Raw genomic sequence first — 6,923 nt, forward strand, 5'->3', positions numbered from 1 at the left:
GGAATCTCATTCTGCTCGTGTCACACTGTTGCAGTACCACAATGGTGTAAATCACAATATTTATTGACCTCAAGGGACAACATTTGGGGATTTTTACAGCCTTCGGGTGAAAGTGAGCAGTTTCTATCAAGAGAGAGAGTGAGAGAGAGAGAGAGAGCATGGAAAGAGAAAGAGAAAGAAAAGAAGAAGAGAGATAGTGAGACAGGCAAAAGCCACACAAACACACATGCTGTACAGCACATGTGGGAGGAGCAGATATGTGATTTTGTACAGTATCTATGATTTACATATTTGTACAGTATCTATGATTTACATATTTGACTTCCCCATTTTGCACTAGGCTAAATTAACCACATGAAACCTACTATAGCGTCACTATTCTGAGGGGTGAGAACAGCAGATCCTACAAGCGAACAGTGCGTCAAGTCCTGCCACGCTGCGAGTTTGTACATTTTGTACGATTTTTGAAAGATCTCAAATGTTGAATAATTTAGATCTGTTTCTTTTACATAAATCTTCTCTTCTGGGGGTCCCTGGCACAATACCTTTTCAGATGTCAGTCTGCAGTCAAATACATATAGCAGTAATATAGTGTCCTTGGGGGTCCTTCCTTGGCACAAAAAAGTTTGAGAACCACTGGTGTGAAGGGAAATACTAGTGGGCCTATTATGGAGCCCTGGGGGACCCCGGTCCACTGAGTATTATAGGTTTTAAGTGGTTAATAGGCTCACTGACCACATTCAGTCCATTTAAATGAACACTGAACATAGAGAACAGTCACAGAGGATGCGTGACTTACCTTATTGTACAGTGTTGACGTGGAACATTTATGTCTGGAGAACTGTAGAAGGAAATGGGAGAGAGGGAGAGAGGAACAAACTATTTAATATTCCAAACAGGTATAGGAAGAGGAGAGTAGAAGAGCAGCTAACAGTGCATGCACACACACACACACACACACACACACACACACACACACACACACACACACACACACACACACACACACACACACACACACACACACACACACACACACACAGTTGTGACTTGTGTGACCCACACGGTCCAATTGCAAATGAGAGAGGAAGCTCACGTGCACAAGGTGAAACACTCACAGTACGTGTGTGTGTGTGTGTGTGTGTGTGTGTGTGTGTGTGTGTGTGTGTGTGCGTGCGTGCGTGCGTGCGTGCGTGCGTGCGTGTGTGTGTGTGTGTGTGTGTGTGTGTGTGTGTAGTGTTAATGTCATTATGCTCATATCCAACTTGCCATTGGACAGCTTTTTTTTTACAATAACATTTTAGGGATGGGTTGGGGGGGGTTCTGTGTCTTTGGATAGGTACAATGAAGCAAGATACATTAGTGTTGTTGTTGTTATTAGAATTAGAATGAGGAATATCCTATTAACATACTGTAATATATACTGTATAGATTTTTAATTTCATTGTATATCAGACCCAACAGTCCCGTACCGGTCGTTTCTCTGCTAGGGTAGTTCAATGGCAGACAAGAGAGTGCAGGGAGAAGGCACGGGACTTGAAGAGACAGCGACAAATCAAGGAAGGATGGAGGCAGTGGAAAATGTCAGTTCATCTGTGGTGCATTTATATGAGCCCAGATTATTGCCCTTCCAGTTCCAAGTTAATTAGCACCCTCTGCTAACACTGCTGTCTTGTGCCCAATCATCCCACAATCACAACCCCCACCACAATCACCCCTCACCAAATCAATACAACATGCTTATAGACATATAGTACAAATGCAGAGCTGTATATAGAATCATTATAGAGTCATTCTCTAGGGAGGAGGAACTTGCTGACGAGATAAACGACGCCTGCAAAGGTGAAGGAATATATGAGAGCGCGCGCGTGTGTTTTATAGTCCTTTGACGGACAGTTTTTCCTTACGCTGAATTACCTTCCTTTGTGTGGATTTGTTCCCCTATATGTGGACTACTTTCATTGTGGATTTACCATCTGGATTTTTGCCAGTGGAGAGACAGACTACCTCTGTCTCTCTTCACTGTACCTGTCAATAAAGGATCAGATCAGAACCCCTCCCCCCTCCGCCATTAACTACAGAAAAAATAATAAAGGCATAGTTGAGCATATAAAAAACAAAGTATAGTATATCGTCTCAGCAATCATATATATGATGTTATTAGTGCTGTCAGAAGCCTGTGGAGTTAGATATAGCCCCCCTGTGTGTGTGTGTGTGTGTGTGTGTGTGTGTGTGTGTGCATTATGCCTGATGCAATTTGTTGAACTCCAGCTGTGTATTGCTCTCTTTCGCACGCAAGCACGCACGCACGCACGCACGCACGCACGCGCGCACGCACGCACACACACACACACACACACACACACACACACACACACACACACACACACACACACACACACACACACACACACACCAAGAATTCGGCACAGTGGGGAACAAATGCATAAATCATATTTAAGTTCCCTCTACATTCACGTTGATATCTTCTGGTGCATAGCACTGTTGCAACGTGAATGGTTGAAGCAAATTGATTCCAGACACTTCACCGCTGACACCAAGCCGACCCACTGACGGCGCTCTGACTGCAGACCAGAAGAACATGTTATGGGACTGCCCCCCCCCCCCCCCCCTCATAGGGAAACATAGGGTCATAACTGCCCTCAAACACAAAGGAACACTGAACTTCATTATAAAACATAAAACCAATGCAAACCCTGCTTAAACCAAGATCTTTTAGTTCTATGACTCTCGAATGTGACCTTATACTATGGCTGGACGATACGGCCCAAATCAAATGACCACATGCTTCGATATCAATATTGTGCCGATAATATCAATGTGATCTTTCATTAAAAATAGCAGTGCCTGTGTGAATCGACACGTTCTGAGAAAATCCTGCGAGTTGAGCGAACAGGGCTTAGATTAGACGTGAGGGATGAGCTGTCGACATCTCACTTTCAGTCTCCCCTTCCTTCTTCCTTCCCCCCTCCATCTCTGCAGCTAAAGCTACCTCCTCCCACAGTCCTAATAACCTTCTGCCTCCAACCCGGGGAGGTTGTTCTTCACCTTCTTGTCTCTTCTCAACCCTGCTCCAGGAGTGAATCCCTCATCCCTCCCTGCAAACACTGCATGTCACCTGCTTTGAAAAGAAGCTTGCTGTTATCCAAGACTCCTTCCCCAATTACTTCACTAATCCTTCCATCACATCTACAAGTCAACAACACCGGCCTGAAAAAGAGGTTGCACAGCTCATAGTCACGATGCAAAAAACTTTTATTTTAAGATGACCAACGTTTTGGCACAAAATGCCTTTATCTGGCACACAAGGTTCTGAAACTCGGTCTCTTCTAATAGTTCACCAACGAACTGTATACCTTCGATTGTGCTCAAGGGTACAGATACAAGTGTGACCATAGTTTTGTCCACAGTCAACACCAGTCAGGTTTGAACCCAGGATGCTGTGTGAGGCAACTAACCACTGAGCCACCATGCCTGTCAAGCGAAGTATCGGCTAAATCATAAAATTGTAATTTACAATGGAAGTCTAATTACAAAGTAAATGTGTTTGGACGAAGCAGAAGTTAGAGAGGATGTGGCTGACAAGATACATTCTAATTATTTCTCTTCTTCCTTGTCACTCTGTCTCCATGCAACATCAATTATATATACCATCCTATTGTTTTATCTATACCTCACAAGCTCAGCTTTATCACCACATCAAACAACAAAGTTATAATGTTACTATACGTACAATTTGGAAATAAAGACCACGCCTCAAACACATCTTCAATTTATTTTTCTACCGAAGTTGACTGGGGTCCCCTATAGGGCTCTAATTTGTCTAATCCTTTTTCCCTACAGCAAATCTCTTCGTGGAAAATAGACGATCCACAAGCTCACAACACGCCACAAGCCAATGCTTTGAGAGCTTGTTGATCGACTTTTTTCTGTGAATGTTCTCCCAAGTATAGGAATGCTAGGGTTCATGTGATTAAGCGTGCCTATGTAACCCCTTTCTCCCACTCTGTCTCAGAACATGTCTCTCTACAACCACCACTATGTAACCCCTTTCTCCCACTCTGTCTCAGAACATGTCTCTCTACAACCACCACTATGTAACCCCTTTCTCCCACTCTGTCTCAGAACATGTCTCTCTACACCTTTCTCCCACTCTGTCTCAGTACATGTCTCTCTGTCTCAGTACATGTCTCTCTGTCTCAGTACATGTCTCTCTGTCTCAGTACATGTCTCTCTACAACCACCAAATACTTCCGTCACTGTTTCTTGTCACTGGAACCACAGGGGGATATAATGGAGACGGTACCTCTGGCCGGAGTTTCAGCTTCCTGTGCTCCTCAAGCCCACCACCCAGCTCCAACCACTCGCCGACCCTCGCTCAACCCATTTGACTCCCAGTTCATCCCATCATCTGGCTGGAACGCCCGGTTTATCCCCTCATCCTCGACTCAGCGTTCATACTCGACATACCTGACCCACCAGTTCAGCACCTCTGTCCATGGCATGCATACGCACACCAAAGGGCTATGCCACACGTACAAACAGTAACCTTTATATGTACAGGCCTACTATAACATTACACATGCAAACACACAGAGTGAGTGAGGGAGAGACGGTGGCATGTGTGTGTGTGAGTTCTGCTACCTTTTTGTTATCTTCTCTATTCTTTTAACCCTTTAGATACGTTTAGTATTGTGTTACGACCCTGGGGTTGTATATGGCATTGGCATATTGAGAATAGGACTCTGTGTAACCTTCTTTTCCCTGGTGTGAGGTGATCTGCTGAGAGTGATGTGTGACAGACAGATGTGTGTGAGCGGAGGGAGTGGCAGAGGTGTGTGTGTGAGTGAGTGAATGATTGTCTGCATCCAGACGCTTGTCAATGATTGAGAGAGGAGGTGGTGACCAGGTGATTGGTCCCAGGCTGGTGTGGTGTGGTCTAGTTATTTATGAACGGTTTTTATTTCTGTGTATTATGGTTGCACTGTTTTTCACAGTGCATGTGCTTGTACATTCTCGTTACAATAAACATCTTGAATCTATTCATTCACTGTACTTTGGGCATTTTAAGTGTATTTTGATGCCAATACTTTAGTACTTTTACTCAAGTCAATTTTGAATACTGGACTTATACTTGTATTAAACAGACTATATTTCTACAATAGGATATTGATACTTTTACTAAAGTAAAGCATGTGAGTACTTCCTCCATCACTGCTACAGACCTCCTGACCTATGACAGACAGCTGATGAAGAGAACACTGAAATATTCAAATTAAAGTAATTCCAGAGGATTTGCACACACACACACACACACACACACACACACACACACACACACACACACACACACACACACACACACACACACACACACACACACACACACACACACACACACACACACACACACACACACACACACACACACACACACACACACACACACCTTGCTAATTGTTGGCTATTTGTCTGTGAGTCTGGGATTACACGTCTTATTAAATACTGAATTCCAAATGAGGTTCGTTAAATAAGGAAGTACTCCTTTTTTAATGAAGCTAATTTATATGGAAATTACACGATACTGACGATTCAGAGAGATTTATCCTCATTGGATAAAGGGAGAGGAATGAAGAAAAGAGGGGAAAAAGAGAAAAACGGCAGGAAGGAGATATTCTCTTCCCCAATTGGGCCCCATGGTGTCAGGTTCTTTTTAGCCAGTTTAACTTTTCTTATGAGTTACACACACACACACACACAGTTTGTTTGGGCCATGTTTTTTTTTGTTATGCACGTGCATGCATGTGTGCGCGTGCGTGCATTTGGCGTGCGTGTGTGATGGAGTGCATGTGTGTGAACTCCTGTCCTTGTGCCGACCCTGCACAGCTCTAGTCTGCCTCTCTGGTTCCCATGCATCCATCATGCTGTCTGATTGGCCGGAGAGGAGCCATTACTCTGGAACAACGGGACGCATTAACAGTGAGCTGCAGGTGTCTCTTTCCTACGTCACTCTCATTCCTCACCGTGCACACATGTATGTGTCATGCCTTACAGTCCCACACTGCGGTCCTGGTTTCATTTAACGCAGAGTGTGCTGCACACACATGTTTGGTTACATATGTGCACGATACAAATGTATAAATTAAAAAGTCGGTGGGTTCTCAAACTTAAAGATGGAGTGCCGTGATTTTTTTCCACCCTAAAACATGATCATCGTCTTATTGTTATATAAGGAGGTATAATTTTTTCAAAAAAGTGTACAGTATTTGTTAAAATGTTGTTTTTATGTGGGCACGCCCACCAGTTCATTAAGTATGCCTGGTTTGCCTGCATGGTGGGTGGTGATGGGTGGTGATCCACCTGAACTGAAGCCGCACCCGTGACTGTGGCTCAGGAGGTAGAGCAGGTCGTCCAATGATCCATGGGTCGGCGGTTCGAATCCCGGCTCCTCCTGTCTACATGTCGAAGTGTCCTTGGGCAAGACACTGAACCCCAAATTGCTCCCGATGTGCTGGTTGGTATGGGTGAATGTAATGCACAATCTATGTAAAGCGCCTTGGATAAAGGCGCTATATAAATGCACCATTTACCATTTCACCCACAGCTGTAGTTGTATGATAAAGGGGGAGGGCTTAGGGGAGGGGCTGATAGTGTGGTGTCACTATATTACAGTTCATTTCATTGGCACGTTTGACTGTCAAGGGTTCAGCCTCCAGGAAGAAACCCTAAATACAAAGTTAATACACCATTGCACATAAAAACGACTCCAGGGTGTCTAATGAAGTACTGTCACCTCAGACACATGAAAAACTGGAAAAATACACAAATTGTGGCACTCATTCTTTAACTCTCCTGTAGCCATGCCCGAGATGAGATTTATGTACCTTTGCACAGGTAGCCAT

The sequence above is a fragment of the Electrona antarctica genome (assembly GCF_951216825.1).
Source record: "Electrona antarctica genome assembly, chromosome: 2".
In the NCBI taxonomy this organism is placed as follows: Eukaryota; Metazoa; Chordata; class Actinopteri; order Myctophiformes; family Myctophidae; genus Electrona; species Electrona antarctica.